Consider the following 27,764-nt stretch of genomic DNA (forward strand, 5'->3'; position numbering starts at 1 on the left):
CCCGCAATAATGATAGAGGTAATTTCATTGGTCAACACATTCTGTTGGTTGGGCAATTTTGACAGGGTTATTGCACAAACAAATTCCAAGAGCAGAAGATAAATCTGAGAGCAGACGTTTCACGTTTCGCAGCCTAAGAGTGAGGTGAAGGACTGAGGCTGGAGCGCAGGAAATCTTTGCAAGAAACAATATATCTGAGTGGAAGCATACAGGTTAAGCAGAAGCAGAGCAAATCCACGCACAAGCAGGGGCTATTTGAGTGCAAGGACAGAGTTTTAAGGGAAAGCAAATCAACGTCATGCTCTTGAATTGTTTATAAAAAATAAAAATGATAAAATAAGCTCCATACCCTTCATCCCGGTAGGACTGAGTCCTAACCTGCAGATTATTTGCAACACAGAATGAGGCCACATTTAGTGGTTGCTTTGGGCTATCAATCGAGAAACATTCCTTTATTTGGAGTTCACAGAATCGGAAGGGCTAAAAAACTGATCGGGGCCTTGGGGAAGAATCAACTTCCTTCTTATGGAGGATGTCTGGCGCACTCTGTTAACAGTTGGTATGGTGGCGGTGGTGGAACACTTTTCCTGCTCACACATGTTAGTCATTAGAGTAGAGTGATGAGCCCCTGATGATCTTCTGTGTTTTCCTTCTCTGCCTCCTTGTGTATCATTTCGCTGTCTTATTGTCCGATCTCCAAGACCATACATACATCCCCAGATACAATATTCAGAATCATAAATCACATTTGCAGTGTTTTGCACTCATCATGGCTGAGACTAAATATGATACCGTAGTCTGAAGCTAACTGTAAATCTAACAGATCTAGGATCAAGTTTAAAATGTGTATGTTAAAAAGGAAAAACAGATTTTATTAAAAGAAGAAACAATACATTCTTCTCTCCTCTTTCAAACAACACGTTTGTCTTAAAAGCAATAAAATGCACCCTGACTCAGTTCAGGTGGCTATTGTTAGCTAATGTAAGCCAACTTTAGATAAATACAGTTATTGATAAGTAATTGACTTTACCGAGTCAGTTTGCTGACTTTAACGATTATTCTCTACATGCTCCCCTGTACGCTATGATTTAGCATGTTGTTAAAGGATATTTCTAGTTTATTACATCATGGCTTTTTGAACGGAAGTGACCATATTAGGACTGCGGACGAGTGACATAGAGAGGCCGTATACCTGGGCCTTGCGCAGACCTAAACCACGCCCGTATCTGTACGTAGCTCCTCACAGAACATGAATTGATCCATGCTCTGGCTTACCGGACACAAAACGCATTACTGGAAGCCTGACAAGATGCATTTGTGTGTGATGTCTGATGCTGAGATTCTGGTGTGATCTTGTGACATTGTAATAATCTAGTTGTTGTGCGAGGTAATCCATGTTATTATAACATGTAGAAATGATGGTCGAAACTACAAAAAAAAAGACCTAATTTGTAATAAACCAGAATAGTCCTTTAATGAAACTAGCTTTAAATATGTCTGTTGAAAAGTGAACAGGTGAACCCCCCCCCCCCCCCCCATCAGTTACACATACTGAAAGAGGATATTATGGCGAAGTACCTAAGTAAGAAGTACGTGCAGCTCCAGGTGTTTTTCACTTTCTTTAGAGTTTGATTGATGATTTGCCATCCGGCTGCAGAGTGCTTGCGAGTGACCTTTGCCCCACCAAACCCAGCACATTTCTCAACATCTCAACCCTAAACCCTGCAGCCACAACACATATCTGTCGCGTAGAGTACAAGAACATCGTGACTTTAGATTGCATGGTACCTCAGAGTTTAATCTCAGACAAATAAGAACGGGAGAAAAGACCAGAGATTGTAAACAGGCTTGACAACTTCTAGAAGAAGAGAGAAGACTAATTGTGACTGGGGTTTTTTTTTTTTCCGTGCAGAAGGAGCGTCACCACAGTGTTAAATTCCTTCAGCAGCAGTCGTGATCCATAGGAAAATCTGTGGAACAACATCCCTCCTGTTCAATACCATCCCTAAGATCTGCCACTGTTTACCTTTCTGAGCCATTAATCACACTGCAGCTGCAGCAGTTTAACACGTAACCCAACGCTCGCCTCAGCGTGTAGGCACACAGGAGTGTAGCTGGATGAGAACATTGAACAACTACAAATCACGTACAAAGTATGTCCTGTGGGAAATGGGAGACATGTGTTTGTACGATTTTATGTTATTTAATATGAGAGCATATTCATATCATCAGCTTCTGTCAAGTTTTGTCCAAAGCTAGAAATTGCTCATAGTGCGATCTAAGACCACCATTTGGGATTTAATTTCTCTCACAATTGACAACTTTGGTCTCAGACAGCACAAAATCCCACACTGTAAAGGAGCCTTCAAGTGTCCAGTTGTCTACCTCCTCTGAACCTCCTGAATATATATTTTTTTTATGTGGTGCTCACAGAATTGAAAAAGTAAATTTAAAAAAAGTCAACAGCAATCTTTCTAGAGTCAGCTTCTCCTAGGCTGTATTGTAAACTGGGCAAAGCAGGCCCGAATAGCTGTTTGGCATTCTGTGTGCGGCTATTTTATAATTGGGAATCTTTTGGGGAATATGCAGCACTAAAGCAGAATAGAAATGGAAATAATAGGGCCTTAAAATACAATTTTTCTTAACCTTATCTTGATGCTCAATCTTGCAGTTCATTATTACACCTCAGCGGGTTATGGAGTATTATTGTAATGTTTTCAAAAGGGACTTTCTTCATTTGAAAGTAAAAGCAAGAGAAAATAAAATGAAAAATCACCTTATCGACTTATTTTTGTGAATGTGGTTTTGTGTGGGATTACACATCCATCCATCCCTGAAACTGTAATATGTTCTGTATAAGTATTGTGTTACACAGCTCATCAACAGGACACAATGTCCTACTCCTTGTCCTTTGTGAATCTCTGGACACATTGTTTGTTCCTCCGCTGTGTGCTGATTCCTAATTCATACTGTAGGTCATTACTGTTTCCCAGCAACAGCTTATTCTGCATCTTGAGCCGCGGCTGTGAGCCGGCAGCGGGTTTGACAGGAAGGCGGTGCCAACTAATGAGACTGGATGCATGGTCGAGCATCACCTGGGGCCAGCCAAGTTAATCATCTCCATTCAGGGCAGCCGGGTCTTTGTACACAGGCGATGGCTAATAAACGCTCCCTTGGAGGCATTTACACTTTATCAATGTCTTTGTAAGCCGGTCTCCACTGAGAGGGAGTGTTTGCGGGTACAACGCATACATTATTAAAACGCGCCTGGCCTTTTGGAGGGGAAAAAGAAATCCAAAGTGGCGGTGATGTCTGTCTGGCACTGTGCCATATGAGATCATCTTCTTAATCCTCCTCATATTGACCTAGCACACTGTCCAGGACCTTGTGACAACAAGACAGAGCCATCCACCAGTCACTCGGTCCGGTTTACACAGCCATGATACGGATCAACGACTTGCAAGAAAATGTCCATTTTTTTCTCTCCTCCTGTGGTGCACCGGCCGCTCGTGAGATGTGGACGGGCCTGCACTTTCCCAAATACTTTTTCCCATCGTACCCCTAATTAGGAAGGAACTTTCCGTGCTCATAAACGCCAATGCGACCATCAAAAGGAGGAATGCTCGGAAACAGAGACGAAAGCTCCAGGAATCACAATCTTCAGGCCGACGGAAGCCTCACGGATTACTATTTACAGTGTCACAAGCCTGGGAAGCCAGGGAGGACTGGAAAAAACGAAAAGAGTTTAGAGTGATGGAATATTTCAAAGAATGTCTGGCCAGACCACTGGTGGGTGGACATATAGCAGCTAAGCGTTGCATTCTATAACTTACAGCAACCACACATTTTCATAATTGAGAACAACAAAGCATCCGGACACACACAGAAGGGTCGAGTACGGGGGAGGTTCTGAGGTTTTGTCAAGAGGCGAGTTGTGGATACATCACACACCATAAGGGAAGCCAGCTTCTAAACTTCCTTCAGCCAAGATACCAATGTTAACATGTCAATGTCTAGCAAGGTATCATGTGCACCATGTTCACCTTAGCATGTGAGCATGCTACATTTTGCATGCTGAGACTGATGGTAATGTCGGTAGCTGAAACACAGTTCTTCCAGCAGTATGCAGCTGGATCAGGTCCCTCTCAGCTGGAGGACAATACACTTCCAAGGAAAAGAAAGTGACTGCAGCACACTGATAGATAGACAAACTGGTTCCTTCTGACACAAAAAACCCACCTAGAACTGTCTCCTTTCTGATTTCAGCTGTGGCCACTGTGCACAATGTTCTAACTCGTCAAAATACTGTACACATCCACGTACTGGTAAACAATACACCATAAAATCCTTTATAAGGTGCCTCACCCCTTGGTCTGGTTTATGTTGGACAAACTGAAAGACATTTAGAGAATCACATATCTGAAAACAAAACGTATGCATGCAACATTATGCACAGACTAACATTGGCTCAGCAGTGCCATCTTAAGTTTTGGGAAATAAAAAAAAACCTTCTTGAGGTGGTGACATCATCAACTCGCTGCTTTGCATAGAGGCATATTACATTCTCTTCGCACAATTGAGCCTTTTGGCCTAAATTAATGAATCATGTCATGTTTTCTGTAACAGATTACACTTGAAGGATGCAGTACTTGTACTTTTTATACTTTATCTCTGTAACTTTAAGATCTGGGTTACTTGCACATTGAATATAGCAACCCCCACTCTTGGATCCATTATCCAATAGCTTGGGAATCCTGTTCAGCCAACTATGCAATTACAACTGTATCTGTTTAGCTTTCTGTATGCGTTTGTTTGCCTTACGTCTCTGACTCCAATAAAGACACAGTGGTGTTGGTCTGTTTGGTCTGTGTGCCAAGTCCATACTAGTTGTTGAGATATTCCAGTAAGAGCAACAACAGTGGGACAACTGATTAACCCACCCACATTGCCATGTCTAGAACCACGTCAACAACAAAGATGGTTTAATATAATGGATTAAGACATTTCACAATGGAGAGAAGCCTGTATGGTAAACATGGAGTCAAAGAACAAACAACTTGCACGTCTCATTTCAGATTTTAAGGTGGTGTCATACAGTGCATACAATAAAAAACAAAAAGAACATTTTCGGAATTCTTCTACTGGCCTCTGAACAGCTTCACTTTGTGCAGAGCAATGCAGAGCTTTCGTACTTAAATACACTGTAATGGAGCAATTACTGTGGCCTTCAAAATCTATGATAAATATCCTTTTGGAAAATGAGAAACACAGAATCCATTGTGGAAGTGAAATCGTTCTTGCAGCCAGACTAGGATAAAACAAATGCGGTGCTGGCGTTAGATTCAATAGTATTTCTAGTGACAAATGGAAGCAGCACAGCTTCATGTTTCCAGATGGAATTTAGAATAGCCAAAAAATCTGTGTAATTAATAAACCTGTTAGAAAGCATGGTTTGTGACTGCATCGCTATCATATGCCATTAACTGTCTGCCTTTAATATTTATTTTGTTTAAAAGAAACTTGAGAAAAATAGTGAGTATGCACATATTAAGTGAATTAATACAGTTTGACATTTTGGAAAACGCACTTGCCTCTTCCAGAATAACAAAGATTATCCTAATTTAGGTGAAAGAAGGGACACACGAACCCCAACGTCCGGTGCTGGGTCCTCATCCCATCCTGTGTAACGTCAGCTGATTGGCGGGAAGTGGGGGCAGTGGGGGATCAGACCCCCAGTGCTGGGGTATTCACCACTGAGCTGGACATCTAACTACTAACTGAAGATCTGTCTCCAGGAGGGGAGGACGAAAACAAAAAACAGTTTTTCTCTCGTTTCTGTCATTTTGCATTTAATCCAGTAAAGAAACAATCAAAACCTTCAACGTCTCAAATCTATAGGGGCACTCTACTTCTTCGTCCCTTTTATGTTGGACTGAGGGCAGACTGGACGATACAGTGACTAACTATCGCCTCTCAAGGTAAAGGTGGGGCTTCACATGCAAATATCGCGGCAACGCAACACATTCTGTTAATAATGGAAGTTCCTTTTTTTAATGTTTTAAACTACAATTCTGACCAGATCTTACAAATTGCACCATCAAATGTATAAATAGACATCTTTTTAATCTCCCTGAGTTTTATATTTGTGAATTGGCTAGCTGTCAGCCCTTATAGAAATATATTTTAAACATTACTTTGTGAGATTCTTAGATTATAGTTTAAATGTGGTCTGGACTGCCCAGACCCCTTTATTTGATATTCTGTGTGTTGTTTGGCTTCTTCATGATCTCATTTTGAGCTCATATGTCTTCTGACGTGAATCATCTCTGGTGTGTGTGAGTGTGTGAGTATCCAGTCTGTTATTACCATGCAGGCCTCCTAGCCGTTCAATATAAATAACTGTTTTTAGTTTACATTATTACGGATTTAGAGTTCGCCAAAGGTGTTTTTACTTTGACAGATTATTGCTTTTACCGCCCTAGCTTTGTCGGTGAAGAGTAAAATAATAATTGCGGAAATATGCGAAGAGCTTATGTAATATCACAGCAGGTCAGAGCCTGCATAGCGTTTTATGGCTATATAAAAGGTGAGGGAAAATCTCCATCTGTTTACATCTTGAATAATATTTTAATATTCTTGCTGTCAATCATGAAAAAGGGTATTCCAGAAGTGGACCTCTACTGTACAGGGACATGCTGAACTAAAAAAGAACAAAAGATCATTGCACAGGATTTGAGTGCGACCTCTCAAAATATGCACTTGACCCGACTTTAACGTCTCCCCGTTTCCGTCATTTTTGCATTTCCCAATTCGCCTTCACTCAGCGGCCCTTTCATTAACATTCCGTGGATTTTTTTGACGTGAGCCAAAGTTGGAAGCGTTCGTTCTGGCAGAGCAGGAACACACTCATATGGCTGACAAGAGGAGGAGAGCGGAGTGATTTCCGGAGGTGAATATGGTCCTCCACTTCTCGCCACTTAGCGCTTCATTTCCATTTGTGTCATTTCATACGTCTGTGCCCCCTCTTGTCATTACCAATTACAGAACTCCACTTTGAGGTATTGCAGGTGGGAAAGGACTGCTAGACAGATGTGACCTCATCTGAAGGCGACATTGTGCCATGGCGGTGGAAACAGTGGCAACAGGGTCACTGTCACACTGCATTTCTAGAAGAGGAAAATGACTAACGTAGAGCCACAGATCCGTAGAGACTCTTAAATGTGTCTCACTCTCTCGCAGCTGTAGAGCCGATCTGATGACATGATTTACAACGGAGTCAACACTCTGGCAAAGGATGACTGCGCTCGCCACGTTGCACAAATACGCACCGCGTGTTATCATTTATTGCTCCCTTCTGCTGATCTGCTAACTATTGCAAGGTGTAATGACTGACAGACTTTAAAGGATCAGTTCACCTTAATCACAAAAACACATATTTTCCCCTCTTACTCCTACTGTTACGGTATGTAGATTGCTTTGCCAGGTTTTCAGATATCGGCCACAGAGATTTCTGGCACCGTCTCAATACTGCAGGTAAGTGGAATATTGCGTTTGCGGTGCTCAACGCTTCGGAAACATTTCAAAAGTTGGTGTTTCTCCGGATAATCCACAGACCGCAGATCTCAACACGTTTTCATATTTTGCCGTCAAAGGAAGCTAGTCAGGAAAATTTAATTTACAGAGGCCAAAATCACAAATTTGCCTCAAATGGATTTCCAATCTGTATAGAATATGACATCCTCTTGGACACTCCGTTTGGATAAAGGAAGTCCAGTGGGTCTGTGTATTATCTTGTCAACGTTCCTCGTCAGACATGTTTCTGTTGAGTTTTCCAAATAACTTAATTCTGGATTTTCAACACCACAGACAAAATTCCGTTCACCTCCAACATTGCCTATTGATTTTCTTATTCACGAGAAAACCTGAAAGAGGAAAGAGAGAATATTCTATTTTTCTTGCAATTAATTGAGCTAAGCCTTAAGTGGTGTTAGTCACGTAACCAAATACCACTTCTTAATGCTTTTTAAGAACACTGTGTGCTTAGTTTATAGCCACATTAAATGAGACGTATAGGGTGGTTTCATTTTTCATTTGATACATCTGCTTGTTGTTTCCCTTGACTCTGACCCAGAGAACAAATTTACACTTTCTGCTCCAGTGCATTTAGAAAAATCACAGATCAGAGTTTCGTCCGGGTTACACTGTGCCATGAGGATAAGTCTGGCGGATGTTTTTCTCACACTTCTCGTGCGACGGCTTAGCTGAGAGGCTTTTCTTGCATTTTCCTTGATTAGCCACAGCTCTCTGGGAATGAGCCAAAACAGGATGGTGGCATGTTGAGCAAAGACGGTAAGGATGCTCCGATAGGTACAGTATATCTGTTTCTCAACAGTGAGCCTAAAGGCAGAAAGAAGGAAGGACGGAGCCTACAAGTTGACAGAAACATGGTCGATAAAAACTGTTCGACTCATGCCAAATAGTCTGCTGTATGTTTTAAAGCAATGCTATTTTCATCTTCATGTTACACACACGCATGAAATCACACTGTTCACATATGCCAGCGCATGAATGCTCACAAAAGACACGCTTGCAGTCTTAAGTCCTTTTATTTACTGCTTTGGCACCGCACGACAGGGACATGGGATAAATTATGGTTGAAAATTCCTGGTCCTGGTTTCCTGAATTAATACGGACCAAATATTAAGTGTCAGCTTCGATTTGGGTATTTATGTGAAAATGAAAAGGGGAATTCACTCGCTGGTTTTGAACCAGATCGAGTAGAAAAGAGCATGATATGCTCGTGAAAAGGGTTTTTATTTTCACTGGCTGTTCCAGTGGATTGTGACTTTCAGCGGTACTAACACAAGGCTATGATTAATAAGCCAGTTTTGTGGCAATATTTTGAAATATAGAAAAAAAATGATAATCGACATAACATAACAGTAATTCTACCTGTAGCCAGTACATGGAATTGCTGCCATAAGTATTCAATATCTGGTTGGTCTTTTCCTTTAAAACATGATGCGTTACACATTTCTGGTTTGTTTGACATAAAAGAACAGACTAGTGCTGCTTTTTGCAATAAAGGATCAGTTAAAATGTCTTAACTGTGTGTTAGGTCTTTCTCCGTGAAAAATCCTCTGATCACCTAAAACAATGAGCAGGAAATACCACCTTGACTAAAAAAGACAAAGAAAAACCTAACAATGCATGATGTAATAGGATCCGTGTTCAAAAGCACTTTTTAGAATATAGTTTATGGCTTGGATTTACATGTGTTTGTTTGTATTTTTGTATTGTTGATTTTACTAAGATTTCTTTTTTTTTATGGGGGATTACTCCCATTTTTCCTCCTCGTGGTTGTGTTGTCTGAAGGACACCCTGGCACTCGTAGTGGTGTTGTATGGACCTGTTAGTTCATCTCACCTCCAAGCTACATGTTCCATTCATACAATAGCCAGAGACATTATCCTTGGCCTGCACTCTAGGGACATGGTGATCTCTAACCTAATCTGTTTTCACTGCTGTGTCACTGTGTCAGGTTATTGACTTTAATCCTGTTTTTAGATTCCAGCTAAAGTAGATGAATGAAATCTGGACATTCACAAGAGTCCAAACAGACAATAATTATTCAATCTCAAGCACTCATTTCCCTCTTATCAGTAAATCAATATGACCTGGCATGTAACAGAATAAATGTATATTCTGTCTAATTAATCAAGAACAAAAAAGTCCTGGAGCATGCAAGAGAAAGTGATGACAAGTATAGACGAAACAACCCAAGGTTTCTCGCGGCCTGCTCAGCGGATCAGGGTCCGTTACCCCCTGGGCAAGATTAGTCGTCTCGGGAAATGAGCACAAGTCGGTATTAGCACAGTGACACAGCTCCATCTCCTCTTCCCTGGCTTACACAAAACACTGGCTGGATAGACGGGACACACTTCTTGCAATAAGTTTGAAATGCACTGTGATAACTGAATGATGTTAAATCTACAGGAAAATGAAATATGATTTTGTTAGGTTTGCATCACCGTGTAACCTTTTGACATTAGAAAAAAAGATCAAACTCAATTGTATTAGTTCCTTTAGCTAGCTGCTAGCTGGTTAGCTCTCTAACTATTGCCAAATTGGTGGTTCTCGATTTAATTTAATATTACATAATATCTTTGAAAACCTCATTGTTGAACATGCAGTGCATATTAATGCAAATCTATCAACATTCACAAGGTATACAAATGTCTTGGTAAAGCAAATGTGTGCTACTCTCAAAAAAAGTGTTAGTAGCGATTAGCTCAAGCAATCAAGAAGATGGTGGATGGTTTGGACAGAAACTGCAGGTATAAACGTCTGTTTTAAGGCAGCGCACACTGTTATTGTGCGTTAGTGTCTGTTAAATGAATTGTGCGAACATTTGTCAACCTTAACGATCTGGGTATACTTTAGTGATCAGTTTGATGAGCGCATTTAGAGTTTCATTGTGGGATTGGTAACTGTTGACAGCTGTGCAAACAGATGGCGTTGCACGGAAAATGCATCAGGTGGTTGTGCCTACAATTTTTCAGAGAAAAATGTAACAGATGTGTAGAGTCTATTCGTGGTGCTACATGTGTGGCTGATCAGTAATACTAGTTGAGTCCTGTATTGACAGCGTTGCCTGTGTACACTGCATTCATCTAAGTTTTTTTTGTATCATTAAACTGCCTCTCTGTTCTTGGAATTAGTAAAGATACTCAACTTTGACATGAGAGGGAAACAAAGGCCGTTCACAAGCAAATTCCCAAAAGAGCAAGAAAGATGTTTGTTATTTCTGGAGATTAGTCACCAAATACAAACTCTGTGCTCGAACTAGAAAGGTCTTTCCATCTAATCATGTCTACAGCAGTTGGCATCTTCGGTTTTGAAAAGTGAAGCCAATGTGGAAGTGGCTTACTCGTGCATTCTTTCTAATTACCATCAGGGAGCGATTCCTCTGGTTGCAAAAGAAGTCTGATTCTATAGAAGTCTGTGAAATGACTCTACTTCTCACTTGATTTGTTATCTCAGTAAACACTGCAAACATGAGTTTGTGGTCTCAATCATTAGTACATTGAGTAGTGATTGTACTTCAGCTGCATAATGTTAATTTAGTAAATTATGATCCCATTTAAATAAAAAAAATGCGATAAAGCAGGTTATACATTAGGGCGTTGCTACCTTGTGATTGACAGGTCACTACCACGGCGTCGTCCTGTCTGGGGGTGTCCATGTTTTCATCTTAGAACTGGTTCGAGTTCATAAACGTTAAATGTAACATTTTGGTCACCTAAAAATGTCTTATTTGGTGTTCGGTTGTACTTGGCTCCGCTGTCTTTGTCCTGTTGCAAAAACAACAAGACGGCGATGGCCAAAACCAATATGGTGAAAAACAAATAATATGTCTAGTTTTTATTTGCCATGCTAGATTCCATTCTGGCATTGTTTTTCTGAGCTTATTAGCATGTTATTGCATTTCCTCTTTGAGCTCAGTCTCACTGAGCTGCAGGCTCTAAGTCTTGTTTCTACCTGCTGCATATTTGTGTGTGTGTGTGTGTTTACGTTGATGTACTCTTTAGTCCATTTATACACTGCTCCTCTCACACACACAGTAGAGTTGTCTTGTGCCTTAACAGCAAACACATGGATCCTATGTGCACCTCTCTGTTTTGACACCCTGTATGGTGGAACTACAAACACACAGTATTTTTAGTTTGGCACCAGTTTGCGCAATATGGACGTTGGGAAGGAGCATAAGAGGGCCATGCATGGTGTCGAGAAGAGTGGTGCTCTTCACCAGCTTTTGACACTAAATGTTTGAGGGGGCTGTTGTGAATATAATCAAGGAGTCTTTTGTTGCCTTAAACTGGAAGGTCCTTGTCCCTCTGCCTGTGAATATCCTCCGCTCACAGCACGTGTCAATGTAGCGCTACCAGTGTGAGGGAAATGCACAGAGAAGGTCAAATAGGCAGCTTGCAAAGAACCACAGAGTTTGTTCACAGACAGCCTACAGAAAAGATTCCACATCAGTGACCATATGTAATTAACTGTTTTAGGTAGGTAGCAATAAAACTGTATTTGTCCGTTTTCTTGAATTCCTGCCTCCAGCCACTGAGACTGTCTCTATCATGCGGGCTTGACCCAGAGGTTGCCAATTTGTGTTTGTGTCTTTGTCTGCCGCTCTAGTACAGGCATGTGGTTTTGGTGAGGAAAAAGAGAGGAGGGCAGAGTTGTGGAGACGCAGGGGGATGGAGCTGGACGTGGTGGAGAGACTGTACAAAGAAGAGGAGGAGAGGATGATGTATTTCAGCCCTAACAAAAGCCATAAACCGAACTGAGGTGAAGAGCGCATGCCATGGGAAGGAAGTGTATATAATTTTAAGTTCAGAAGAATAGAAATATGCTACAATGGAGCTCTGGCCACAACAGTGAGATAAACTAAACTTTCTTCTACTGTCATATTACAACTGGATTTTGAAAAAAAGAGATTTCAGAGACTTGACTTGCTAATTGACCAGTGCATGATGTACATTTTTCATCCTTTCATTTAATGTACTTTTGCTTGTTTGAAATGACATTCATCACCAACGCTTCTCTGAGCCCACTTCACCCTGGTACCACGGTCATTTCACAGTCTGTCATTGTTCCCTTTCTCACTGACGTCCCCGCAAGACCAAATAAAGTCAGCCAATTTCTGCTTGCTGATGTCATCTCCACCATATAAATGACTGCCCTGTAATCAGCCCCGTTCTGCTCTGCTCGGTCTATTCTGCCATCGCCGACTTCTGTGGGACCTATGGCAGAAACGATGAAGGAACATATGGCAGCCTTTCAAGTCAATCTCTCTCTCTCTGCACTCGGTGGAACTAATGACTTAACTGACCATTTGGACTTAAAAAAAAAGAAAACTTCTGAAATCATGTCAAAAAAATGAATTTCACTTATTCTCTTCAGGTCATGTTGCTAGTCAGGGACCTGTTAGGTTTTTGGGGGGACATTTCCTGATATGGAAACGTAAAAGGTTCTATCACTGTGGGGAATCTATGAGCAGAAATGGAATATAATCACAACTTTATTTCCATTCGTGTATAATCACCTGAAACTAAGAATTGTTTTTGAGCTCTTCATATCTCCTCAAGGAGTCCTCCATGCTGCACCGCCGTGTTTCTACAGTAGCAAAGAACAGACAAACCAAGCGCTTGCTCTAGCTAGAGCCTAGTTACCTGAAGGCCGTCTTAGTTCTCTGTAAGGATGGTCTCCGAGTGAAGCGATCTTCGTTACCACGGTTTTGCACTTGACGGCTCACGTTACTGCAGTCTTGGAAAGAGAGGAGTAATGTCCGGGCCACACTGCCTGTCTGAGCGTTGCGGAACCTCTTGCTTTGTTATTTCGGCGCCCACGTTTACTTCTTATTTTGACAGTATTTTGACATCATACCCGCAACATTACTACAGTTTTGAGGTCTATATCTGTAGAATATGTCAGACATGAAAAACATCCTGTTTCCCTTTTTGAAATGAAAGCCCAGCAGCGTCTTTCTTTGGACAGAATCCCGTAGGAAGCCGTAGAGGAAGATACAATATTACAGTTTCATCAGAAGAACGAAGAAGGCCTGTGAGATTGAGATCATGTTTTAGATGCATTGTGGAAAAGTGATTCAGTAATTAGGGGTTGAGCACTGCAACTTGATGTTTCTCTGCCCTACAATGCTCTTATTATGTGATCAGAAGACACCAATTAAAGCACATTTTGAGTTCTTGAAAAGAGCTGCTGAAGTGGCTGAATTTGGATAGTGTTAATATTGAATACTGCATTGTATTTGAAAATTGGACCTTCTTCAGAGAGAATTACTATGATTGCCTTCAATTACTCTCTCAAATATATCCACAGGGGTGCACAAATAAAACACAATAGGGCTTACCACAACATTCTACAACTCCGTCTGCTAAACGTCTCGTAGCTGTCCGGATAAAAGCAGGTCTCCAATGTATATGGAGCCTATGGAGTGGTCAAGAGTCTCTCACAGACCCAGATGACGGGTCTGCTGCTGATCCTGGACCAGGCCTGTCACTCCGGTGTCTCTCCAGCACATCAACTGTTAACCTGCAAGGAGCACTGAAGCCAGCCACAAGAAAAAACAACAGTCTAGTCGAGTCAACCATATCACATCAAGAGCAACAATCTGGGGTAAAATACAATTTAGTTGACAGAAATATTCTGCGACAATTTCATAAAGATGGATGCTTTTTTAGCTTCCCCGGGGGGCTCATGAGTCACTCCTGTGTTGGTGCGTTCATGAGTGAATGTGCACCTATGTGTCGGTCCACGGCTAATCTTGTATTCTGCTGCAGCAAACTGCATAATACTTTGGTCGCTTTTATTGTTTTAGATGGTGTGTTTGGCAAACAGCTAACAGCTAACGGAACTACCAGCACACATAGCAGACAGCTTGGTGAGAGCTCTTATTTTTTTAGATTAAATGAAGTGTGTCTCTAGATGGAGGTTAGCCAATTGTTGGTTGTATTCATTCAATCACACAATACAGCCATGGCCGTTGCAGATACACGTGGAGGATATCAAGGCAACCAAAGAACTAGTAAGTCATGCCTTTGAAAATAAGCTGCATACATGGAATCTGCTATCTGCTTCTCCTTCTGTACTCATATCAATTAAGTCAAGACTGGTGCATTCCTGTTCAACATATACACAGGGTAAACTCACCATCACTTGTACAGTGGCAGTTCACGTCCTCGTGGTTTTACATTGAAATTCCTAATGGCATTAGCTTTAAAAGTAAATCCAGAAATGTAACATTGCATTCCTGAAATTGTTGGACTAAGACAGATCCAAACTTGGGATTACTATTCCAGACATTCTTCCTTGCTAAACCTGATGCATACATTCCCCACAATGCAACTCGACTACAGACAGTTTGGTTGGAGATTCAAGTGTGTTATGCTAATGACGGCTAATGTAGCCACACGTTGCTAGCCTGCAGCAGAGATGAGGAGCAGCCACAGAGGTCTGGGAAGCCCACTTCTTTTTAACTCCAGATATTTAGCATTTTAGAACTTGTGGTCTTCAGCCCCAACTGACAGTGACTTGGATCACTGAATGAAAATTATTGTTGATATTTTATTAGCAAACTTTCTTAGGATCAGACTAAATGATCGCCTAGGTAGAGCTGGCCAGCTGAGGGGTTCCACACTGTCAGTGTGGTTATTTGATTTGATTTTCCCGCCATCATGATTTAAAGGTATACATGCTCATATGGTGCATCTTCTTATTTACATTGGAAATGCGTTTATTTGAAGGTGACAGTGCACAACGCACAGACAGAGGGTGCTGGTGGTGCCAGCCGGGGCCCACACCACCAACAGAGTTCATTTGGTCCCTACTAAAGAAAAGAAAGCATTCCTATAACTATATATTTATTGTCTTATAAACAGTGATTTATTTTCAACCCAACGTCAAAAGAAACATCTGCCTGAGATGACTGATTTTCCTCTTGAAAGATACAAGAAGAAATTCTTGTTCTTTTCCAGCTGCAGGTTATAGAAACCATCTGTCACTGAGGCTTGTTAAATAGGAAAGCCCAGGAGGGGATGGGACCATTTCTATCTTGGATTTACCTCAAAGGCATAATAAGTGTGATCCAGCCTTAATTTCTTACATTCCACAGGATCCTCCTTCTTTCTCAAGGCCAGTAAAGGAAAAGAGATCTACCTGAGGACTGACTAATGCAGGATAGAAGAAATGTAACTTATATGGGTTTTCCATCCCCCCCTCATCCTCCTGTTGGCTTCTCCAGCCATACAGTATGTTCTTGGATGTGACATTACTGTCCCCTGGTGGTGCTGCTTTCAAAATGTTAAACGATGAAAGAAAGATGTTTAGGAACCATTAGGTGGCAGCAGTGCAGTATTGATTGAAATTGCCAGCTCATACAATCTTTTCCTTTAGTTTATCTTTGTCTTATGGATGAATGACTTAAACATCGTCCACAGATGCACACACACACACACACACAAATGTGTTTCTGATTTAAAAACATACAAATGTCACTGGAAGGCATCACCAATGTTTTAAAAAAAGCCCACACACCACCTGGCTCCATCAACAGGTCTGGTGTGTAACGTGGCCGTGACGGTGAAGATTTGGTGTTTGTCCTTGAGTCCCAACAACCATACCTATAAATCCTGCTCTCCTTCCAGTCTATCAAGTTACTTATGCGAAGAGCTGTCAGCCTGCTGCGCACAAGAGAGTTCCTTGGACAATAAAGCAGAGCGTTTGGCCCACGGCACCACTGGATCTAATGGACAAAATGTATTTTCATGCTTCATGCCTGTCCGTCTGGTCTCTATGTTTATTATGTATCAAAGGTCATGCACATGACCAAACTTCCAATAGCTTAACGATATATACAGGATCCGTGCTGATGAATTCCTCCCTCTCCCATTATACCATCCCACATTTCACATGGGAAAGGTCTTGTATGATGAAATTGCCTGCTCCATCAAAAAGCCATTTGCTCTTAATGAAAAAATATTATAGATACGGGCAATGAAGTGACGGGCTTGATAAGCAAATGTCTGGATTTCCAAGTGAGTGGAAGATGAGATCTGAGCCTGGGGCTAGTGTACCTCAGATTTGCAGATTCAAATGGTGAAGCAGCCTTTCAACCATGTGAGAGCGGCAGACTGCTTCATGGGAGGAAAGTATGCACGGACTAAAAGCAGTGGCTTGATGGTTTCTGCCCTCAAAATTATGTGAATCATGACTCAACAGATTTGCTGGCCTAGTCAACTTCAGCAGTGCACAGCGGAGTGTTTTATTTTGGTGGGACTGCTTTGGCAGACTTGCAGTACACCCTGTAGTAACCTGTAGTCTTCTGCTATCCTAACTTTACAACAACACTGAGGGGAAAAGGAAAGAAGAAAGGCTGATTAGCTCCGAGAGGGATGTGGGGCTCAGTTTTGTCAAAGCAGTGCTGACTCTGGACCCAAGAGACCCACCTTCAGCATTCTCATTTACAAACTCTGCAGCCAAAACAAATCATTTGGGCCCTCCACTCCGCTCTCATTGCACCATTACAGAGCCAAAAACACCAACTTTAATGATGTGCGGAGTGTCCTCATCTGACAGAGGCTTTGCTGCTGGTCCTCATGACACAGGTGCCAGAGGCCTGTGTTATCATATTTAGGAGTCTGTGTAGTTTGCTCAACAGAGAAAACCTGCAATACTATCAGCGATGTTTGGCAGATGTACCGTGTTTGTGTAAGCTTCTGTTTGTTTGGACACACCAGCCGCACCGTGCCAGGCTCGGAGTCTGATGCCAGGAATGCCGCGAGGTGGCTGGCAACAGGACTGGATCACAGTTTTAAAGAGGAGGGGGCATCGTTTTTAAAATGAGCAAACATGTGTTAAGACTCAAATTTGAAGCCTGGGTTCTTGGCACCAATAAACTGTATATTGCTAAAAGTTACATTGTCTATCCACTGTAATAAGTGAATGGCAACTGACTGACTTTCAATATTTGTAATATGAATTAGAATATGAAGTAATACAAATAAAAAGCTGCTATTTGTTACTCCAAATAGCTTATACCGATGAACAGATTCTGACACAATGGGCCCCTGAACACAGACGTGTGTATCCCTCTTACAATATACAAGAGCAAGACACCCAGACTGAAAGAGACAAAGAATGACCACAAACAAATCATTTTGTGTCCCTTGGTCATTTTGCGTCTCTTTGTAGTTGTTTTCTATGTCTTTTTAGTTTTTTTGTGTCTCTTTGTAGTAGTTTTGAGTTACTTCGTGGCTGTTTTTGTGTGTCTTCGTAGCAGTCTCTTCCTACAGACGTTCTGGTCCAGCCAACCACGCCCTTAGCTCCCGCTTCGCCTCTATTTACCATCTGCTGAGCCAATGGCTAATGATGACTCACAATCAGGCCGACTTGCTTTAGATTTTGTTTAGAGTTTGTTCGATGATGCAGCCAGAAAAATACACTGGGGCAAAAAGCAGTGCAATGGTACAATTCATATTGCAGAGGTTCTGATGTTCAGCTAACACAGGGAGTACTTTTGGTAAAGCAGAACATGCCTACTTCTGGGTCTGTTCACTTCAACAACAGCCTTCAGCAAAAACACAGACATCCCTCATCAACTAGAGAGCTTAAGAACTAGAAAAAACAATCAGGATAGTGCAGCAAAAATGTTGGAATCTAGTAGCAAGACCAATGCAGCAACAAGCTGCAACAAATTGGCCGATTAAACACGAACAAGTGAGCTTACCTGGTACATTACCTGTCAGTGCTCTTGCAGGTATTTGATTTGCTTTAGTGCGATCAAGTGATGGCAATGTCCAACGTTAGCTCAAACAACCACTCCGCCTGACGACAGCCTCACAGAGTCACGAGCAGTCATTTTCAGACAGCCCTTTTTTTAAGAATCCTCTGTGACTACACACACCTTTTTCAAATAGAAAACAAGAGGCCATGTTTTTATTATTGGTCCAAAATACAGGAGGAAAAACATCTTTTGATACGATTATGATTCAGAACACTGCTCTCATAACTTTCCTGTTTTTATGTGTCAGTAAACTCATTCCCTGGTGTGCAGCTTGTTAAAACAATGTATCCTGAGGCGTCTCCCACAATGTGCATCATGGTGTATTTGAATGAACGCGGTGCTATTACAAAGCTGCTTGGTAGCAATTGTCTGAGGACAAGGCAGCAGTTGCTGAGTCACTCTTTGTAAAATTGCTACCAATTAGCTTATGGTCACCATATTCAGCCTTGTAAAAAATAATTGAATCATCGTGTATGGAATTTAAAGGGAAAATTATTCGAGTGAGAGAAGCAATTGAGGTGGGCAATGCAAAGTCCGTTAACAATGAAATTATGTCACAACTGATGCATGAAATATAGGGAAAACAACTTTTAGTTTTTAAAAGCTCTGGAATTCGCAGTCTTTACTGTGCTGTAAATTATATAATTCGATAGGAAGTTAATAGAAAAACATTGCATTTTTAGTTTTTCTAGTATTTCTTTCTTGTTGTGCTTCAAGGCTCTTGATCATTGGCAGCACATGTTCTTTTCTCAACAGTCTCCAACTGTTTTCATGTCATCCACTGGCTAGAAAACGAAGGGTTTCAGTTGGCAGACTCAAGAACCGAAGAGGTCTTTGATATCATGTCAGAGAGCCCAGTTCGTTTCTGCAGATGGGAAGTGACATCGTAATGGACGGAGCGCCTCTCTCGGGCCCAGCATATTAAATTCCCCTGAGGGAGAAAAAAAAAAAACTGTTAAGATTCTGTCTTCCAACTTCACATCTTTATAGCAGCAGCCATCTGTCAGGCTTTAAACTCAGGGGAGGAACCTGTAGGAGTGCTGGGGATAATAGAGTATGTCCGCTTGCTTTGCCACAAAGCTATTTGTAAAGATGTTACCATTTATTGTTCTATTGAGTAAATTACAGAGACTAAAGCAATTATGTTCGAGGACAGATAGTTTCAGCATTATGTTACCTTTAATTTGGCCTCGTTTAGCGACCCAAGAGACATCAATAGCAATTACTGGTGACAGCGCATTGTTGCAGGTTGGACAGGTTTAAATCATGATAACCCACTGCAGCGTTATTAAAATGAGCACAGTAATGGCAGATGATTTGTTATGTCGAACAAATAATGACTTATCTCTGCTGACACGCCAGGGCAAATGGTCAGCGCAATCATGGTGTCAGAGAACAGCACTTAGAATCTTATTAGTGACATTAACGAGATTCATGTTAATTCCGCACTTTGTCTGTGGCAGGTTGCATTTCCCTTATAAATGAGGATCCAACAGCAAGCAGTCATGAAGTTATTTGGTCATGACGATACTTGTCATGTTAAAGAAATTCCCCTTCAATAAGAGAAGGGGTGGAAGACGTGTTCGCTTCTGGACACAAATAGATCCAACCTCTTCCGCGACGATTGAAGTTTCAAACAGAAAGTCGAAACGCTCTCCAGACATTTCGAGACAGGGGGTGGGTTTGATGTCTCATTCCAGAAATGTTGATTGATTGAAGGGCTTGACAGATCATCTTTTGAAACTCCCTTTCAGACAGTGGAAGCAGTTTTCTTTCATCCTTCACGTAGCTACTTCGCCCAGGAGACTGTCCAAGAGTGTGCCATTTATGAGCCAAGATTGTGCCATTTATGAGGGCTGTAACAGTACACAGAGGTCATTGTTTGGTTCACATCCTGGTTTAGGAGTCACAGGCCGATTCAAATTTCATGAGGTTCTGTTTCTTTTCATTTTGAACAGCTCACAGTAGTGCAAGTGTCAAAGACAGACAACATATTCTTGCTGGGCACTGAGGTAACATTTGGCCACTTTGGTTTACTATTTTCATCATGAAAACAAAGAATGTTTTAAACACTTCTGTCCTGTACAAACATTAAACACAAAACGGAACATGTCACAATTTGGCTATGAGACTGAAAAGCATTTATGCTGTGAAACTAAGTATAACTAAGTACTCCTTAACAATGCTGTGCATTAACTGGTGGGTTTTAAGGTTGTATTTCTGCCAATGTGTCCCGCATCTTTTGCTCTCCATATTGACTGGTTACCTGCATTCAACCGAAGCCTGCTTGAGCGTGATTAGTTGATACTACAAGGAAAAATGAGTCAAGAAACCAGAACGCTTCCAATGCCAAAATCTTGTCCCGTTGCCTACAGATTCTATATGTGAATGCAGAATCAGTTTATAAAGATCCAATGAAAAGGCCATAACCAACAGTGCTCTGCTATGGCACTCAGCCCCAAGGCCATTGGTTCTTCCTGAGGAAGTATATTCAATGAATGTTTCTGGCAGAAGAAGCTATGAACACAATGTTGACGTATCATCCCCGTAAAAAGCAAAGTGAACAGAGCGCCCTGTTCACTGAATGGTTACCACACAACTGTAACATCTTTATTGCAAGACATAACCCTCTGTCTCCACTCGTTTCCTTTGTGCCTCTTCACTGTCAAGTACATCAGCACGATATTCACACTTTTTGAGCTCTGGTTTGGCTACAAGCTAGTTGCTAGCTGCTGCTGTTTTGTGCTGAAAAAGGTAATGTAAAGTGGATCTACAGAGCATTTTCATTAAAACAGCTGTCTTCTGCTGCTGCCAATGAGGTTGACATGACTGCTGAGACCATTAAAGGTTTGGGCCCTACAACCCCAACAATGAGCCAGGAGAAGTCAACAAATCACATGAAAATACTTTTGACTTCCTTACTCAGCTCAGTGTGTCTCAGCCTTCTCAGATGTTATTGACAGGAGATTATGGTTGTTTCCATCAATTGGCCTTGAGGCAATGGCAGCCTGTTCACTACAAACGACAAAAATCTTTAAAAACAAAAAAAAATACTTTCAGCTATTTCCTAAAGTTACCAGGACTCAGATTAAAAACATTTAGTGATTATTTGCAGCAACCGGACGAGGTACGTATGCTGAACTGTCATGTCAACCAGTGCAACAGTGTGGCTCACTGTTTTGAAAAAAATAATATTTTAATAGTTTTTGGACAAGAATTAGCTGCTTTGGACTAAGCTACAGTATATCATGAAAAGACCGAACTATGAATTTTGTCCATTTCACTAGATATTTTCATGTGATTTGTTGAAAATAATAAAAATAGAGATTGTATTGCTTTTGAGATAATAAACTGGTGAAGGGAATTAATTTAGTGGGGGTGTCATGAGATGCACTTTGAAAAACCTTGAAAAAGAAAACGGAAAATGACTCTGTTGCTCCACAATGACAGACGCTACTGATTACATACAAGCTCCTCTCCAAAGCCAGTGGGAACAGTAGAATGGATGGTGGATGGGAATGAGGAATGAGGGCGGACCGTCAGGGACTTGATGAGATGACTTATAGTCTCTGAGGAAACAAAGGCAACAATGCGTATCAGAGGGATTTGGAAGGTCTTCAGCTCTGCTGCAGTTTCTGCTGCTCTGCAAAAGAGCTTATCAGTCAGGTTCCACCGCAATCCACTCATTATAGATGCTTTATTGATCTCGCTCCTGCAAATATTTCATTCAACATGTTTTCATATTTTTACATGTATTTGTACCTCTGTGTCTGCACGTGAGAGCCAGTCTGACATTATGATAGAGCCAGAGTTTTAATTAATCCATGTTTATTAGCTTACTACCGAACATAAGACACATGGCGTCCCCTTCTGTGGCATGTTGTGCTTTTGTTTGAAACCAATTAATTTGGGCAAATGAAGCATACAGTTCTTTGGTCCTGACTGACACCTGTGGTTTTCTTCTTAATTGCTCAGCAGCCCAGTCTGAACCCTCCGAAGCATCCTGCAGCAACTGTAAACTGTTTATGTCTCGACTTGGAATACAGTTGAAGGCAGACGGAAGGGTGATATCCCTGACAGCCGCCAGAGTCGATGCCATTATTTAACTGGCAGGTCTCTGCTTGACACCAATGTCACTCTGAGGGTAAAGGGCGACCCCCCCCGATGGTACTACAGTCCCTGCTGATGAATGATGGAGAACCTCCCAGGGCTGTCACTCACTGTAGCTGGCTGGGTTCAGCGCCTTGGCTTTGAACGTTTTTTTTATTGAAGACTGAGGTCTACTGAAATAAGTGTGCAATGTCTGATCCTCAAGAAAAAGAAGGGACATTTCAGTGACATTTGGAGCTGACATTTAATAGTTGTTCAGGGACTCATTCTGTGTCCCTCCATCATTTGTACCAAGCTCCGGCTGTTGCCATAGCCACTGGCTGTGACCAGCAGGTTGGAAAAGTAAACATCAGCAGGATTCAAAGCACATAGCATGTATTTTGCACCAGACTTTGCAAGCTTATGTTAAAAAGCATGTTATGTTACCTTATCTGCAGATAGCTGGATTAGTTATGGTTGATGTGTGTTTGGAACTGGCTGTGCATAGCTGTGATTACACCAATTTCTGTAGCTCTGGGCACTACTGTGATTATGGTTATGATTACAGCTATGACTGGGGCCTTTATGATTAGCAAGGCTACGACACATTTGTTTTTTTAATGTGTGTAAGACAAATAACATGCTGGGGTTGTGCAGATGCAGTGGATTGAAGTGGTTGATTGAACACCTGTGGTGAATTGGTAACACATCTGTAATATGTGATCGAAGAATCTAATTCAAAGAGCAACCAGCCAGTCGGAAACACAGCAACAGCCAACATTATAGCTGCTAACATTAGTCATAAAGCTACGGCAATAGACACAGCCATAGCCAGAGTTGCAAAGTACGAGGGGTCACTGGTTCCAGAAGTGTTTTCCCATTCTGTATTGTTTGTGAAAAAAAACAGTCACACACTCATAGCTATAATGCAGAAATCATACCATAATACATTTAAATGATGATCAGTTTTTGCATTGAGGCCATGAATGTGCGATAATTTTCTTTCACTCTGTACTTTCACTGTGGTCAGTATCTCTCCCAACACGGTGTCCTACTCTCTCTCATCCCCCTTCTGTATTCCCATTTCCATTTTTACAATATTCTCAATGTAACTGAACGTGGAAACTAACGACCCTCCTGGATGATGTAACAATAATATAGATTAATGTTATGGCCACCAGTCTTTTACTTATTTCAACTTCGAGAAATCATGTTTTGGCGTTCATTTTGGCGTGGCAGACTGGTCCAAATACTACAATCCCCATGAGCCGTGAGTCCCTCGATAGTCTGGCAGGCAAGCTGCCAAGCTGTAAAACCACTGTGGAAGACGGAAAGCAATGATACCATGAGAAAGCAATAACAGCCCATCAGTACTGCCTGGAGCTGCTATTATTTTAATACAGAAAACAGAGACCGTATCATCAGACCAGCGATGGAGTGATTATGGTGGCGGGCAGGTACATTTAGCTCCATGCAATAGATTTGATTCAAAATCCACTGAGTGACATTTCATTTTAAAACTGCTATCTAAAACAACCGATGGGACTTGACAAAAAAACATTCACACCAGTGTCTTTTGACCTCCATGGTTATGGTTTAGGCAATTTAGGCGACAAAAAGCAACTTGCTTAAGGTAAGGGAAATATTGTGGTTTAGTGCTGATTAAATCCACAAATAAAGGATTCAACAGCTTCCTGTAGCACAATCCAACTTTTTAAATAAAAGGTGTATGACTTCTTCTGACAGCTTGCAATCACACAAACACATACAAAGACATTGCAACCAACTACCTGTAGATATGAGAGGAGCTTGCAACCCAAATTCAAGAATGTTGTTTGTCTTTGAACGTGAACATGACTGGAGGTCAACAATTATGTCTTTATTCCGCGAGGATGGTCTTTATAGATGGACACCCTGCGTCTTGAATGCAAATAACTGTCAAGTTTTGCTTTTAGTTTAGCCTCTTGTGATCCGTTTCCTCTTGGGAAAGTGTTTGTTCAGCGTTCATAAAGTGTATTACAGAATCAATGAGCCAAATGAACCAGGTGAAGTCTGTGAGGAAAAATCCTGAACACTGCAGGGGAAGAGAGTTAAGCTTCAAGAAGAGGAAGTCCACCCAGTCGCAGGATCTCTGCTTGTTCGTGGTTATGCAGCTTTAAAGTTAGGAACCAAAGCTCACACTGCTTTGCCTCTGTTCTCCTCATTCCACATGAAGCTGATTATAACGAGACCAAATAAAAAGATGACACTTTTTAGTTGAAGTTTTACTGAAATCAGGGGAGGCAATAACAACCCAAAGAAACAGCCAGAGACTCAGCTAGTCGACATGAGATTTCCAATTAAGCCCCACGGGTCTGCGTAAAATAGCATCCAGGCTTCTGCTTCTCTACCTGCTGTATAAAAAAGGGGAAGGGAAAGAACAAGAGCTCCGATTGTTCCTTGTAAATTGCTTTTCAGGGATGACTGTGTTCTGGTTAGCTCATGGGCTGATTGTCATCATGTGGAGAAGTTTTTTATTTTGTATATTTAGCATCTATTCAGTGTTAATGTTCATGGATTTGGTGCAATAAAAACCTAACACTGCTGTTTCTATTGAACTGCTGTTGAAAATCAACATGAGTATCTGACATTTGAGCAAAACTAATATGAATCAGGACACAACTCTTACTTTGGCTTCATGCTAGGAGGATGTGAGACAATTTCATAGTTTATTGAGCACCAGTAACTCCTACATATCACGGCGTATGGATTTGTCTTTTATAGAGATGCATTTATTGCTGGACTTTGCAGAAATTCATATTAAAACAATTGATTGCAACAAATGAGTTCTCAGTTGATTACACAGCTATGTAAACTATGTATTGCTCATCATGACACTGAACTGTGACGGTGTATCAGAAACACCACTAATGAACATACTGTTGACTACACATGGAGATCGTATCAGGTCAGCGTAACAAAGAGACATTTACATTTCTTAAACTATGCTACAGCCCCAGTGCTATAATTAGCTGTGTAACGGCACACACAAGTCATGGTTCGGTTCATAACCCTGTTTAGGAGAAACAGGTCGGTAAAGCGGAAACAAACTAAACGCATAAAGATACGTTTCTTTTCAACGGAGCAGAAGGTAGTCCAAGTGTCAAAGAAAGACACAAACCGCCTGCTTGGAACTGAAGTAGCTTTTTGCCAACTGGCATCTTTGGTAAATTATTTTCATTATAAAAATAAGGAACAATTCCTTCTCTTTTTAATAAATGTCTGCAGTCAAATGGAAAACTTTTGAAAAATAGCATGTGGCTGTGTTTGTGTGGCCATGGAGAACCTGTGAGATGATGAAATATGAGTGCAGGTTTGTTTTTTTGTACATCCACGAGTTTGAAGGCAGAACAAATATTTTTTATGTCTGGCTGTCTCTGTGGAAACAGACCAACATGCATTACACAGATGTTTGGTCCTCGTTGGACTAATGCTACCATGCAGTCCATTAATGAATGAACTACCCGAATGCCCTCAGAACAACATTTTACAGTAAGCACCACCAAACAAAGAAAAGCAACCACTGGAGACTGTACCCCCAACACTCTGAACTTATTTCATCATCATGTTTCACACAATGTCTACGTGGCCGGCGTAGTGAAAGCAGCACGTCTGTAGCACGGCAGCAGCTTGTCTGTCTTCACTTGACGTATTTAGCCACAGCGGCACCGGTGTGTAGGTCAACACATGATCGCTGGAGTTAAAAACATAAAACATTGCTTTGGTCACGGATGAAAGACGAGTAAAACACGACCCATTACACCCCCTCTGTAGATTGAATAGACATGTTCTTTGCATAAAACGCACATAAGACAGACAACGTAAAATCTAGGCTTATTGACGAGTTTTTGATTGATTTAGATTATATGTTATAGGTACAGTAGTATTGTATCAGAATGGCCAGTGACAGAATAATTATGGTGTTGAGGCATACTCTTTAACACACACACCACTTGGTAGCAACGCATGCTCATAAAAGCACAAAACACACCGGTTAACCTTTATTGGGATGCATTTCAGACCAGTGGAGATGGTCAAATATTCACTCAGAGAACAATTACACATGTAACCATCTGTTATTCTAAACACTGCTGGGGGGGGGGGGGGGGGCTTATGTTTGCTTTTGTTCTTAGTTTCTATATTTGCAGATAGCGAGAACAATCTATGGCTGCAGCTGATAAGTTGCAGACACAAGCTGTGTTTTATATTTGCAGGTCACTCAATGCTGTCGGCAGAGACAGCACCAGCAGGCACTGTTTATTTTTCTTTCTGTGAGTGATTTCATCGCTTGGAGTAACTACAAACCTAAAGGCTGGCAGCCGATAACATTTATAATCGTAAACTATTACAATAGAAAATCCTGTGGCAGTTTCTTCCAAATGTTATGCAATGCTGATAAAAAAAAAAGATAAAAAAAAGTAAGATTAACAAAAGGATCAGAAGGAAATTGCTTTGTCTTATTGTTCTTTCAGCTGTGGCACAGGTCTTGTCTATCTGTCAGATTTAGCTCATTGGATACTTTAGGAAAAGTATCCAATGAGACTCATCTTGTTGCTCTGTAGTTCTCTTGTGTAGGAGTTGTATTTTGCCTTTCAAAATGGGATTCACGCTGTGCTGTACGCATCTCAACTGTAAGTTCCAGGCAATCAGTGAAGGCCCACATAACGAACTGCAGCTGTGCCCTAGATTGCTTTTTTGGCAAAACCGATGACAGCAATTAAACGCGGCTTTGAACGTTGAGCACACCTCGATGCCCGGACCTCTCAGCTCACGACAGTTTGTGTAAATTAATTTTCTACTTTTTGTGCTCAGAGACGCTAAAAAAAAAATAGGAAAACTTGTGTCGATGTGCACAAATGACTAGATTTCGATTTCATGACTTTTTCCTGAAATGAGACCGGGCTGCTCAGCAGGTAGCTGGGCCTCCGAATGTCAATGTGCCGATTTCGTGTGATCACACCGACTATGCCTGTGTGAGGAGACAACAGACGTACTGTACAGACCTCCTCTTGTCTCACACATTTTATTTGACTGATGTTAAATATTGAACCGCCAATACGAGATTCATCTTTCCTCAGGGAGGCTACACTGTCTATTTAACTTCTCACATAAATAGATGGAGCTGCTGCTACAGTAGAGAAGTAAACCCTCCTGCCTAGTTACCAGCTCTGGGGTTGCTCAACCTGAATGACCCCTGACTTCAATGTGGGCTCCGCTACAGATAGAACATTTTCTACAGAGGTTTGGCGAGATCTCAGTGTTAAGTACATCC

This window comes from Pholis gunnellus (assembly GCF_910591455.1).
Source record: "Pholis gunnellus genome assembly, chromosome: 16".
Classification (NCBI taxonomy): domain Eukaryota; kingdom Metazoa; phylum Chordata; class Actinopteri; order Perciformes; family Pholidae; genus Pholis; species Pholis gunnellus.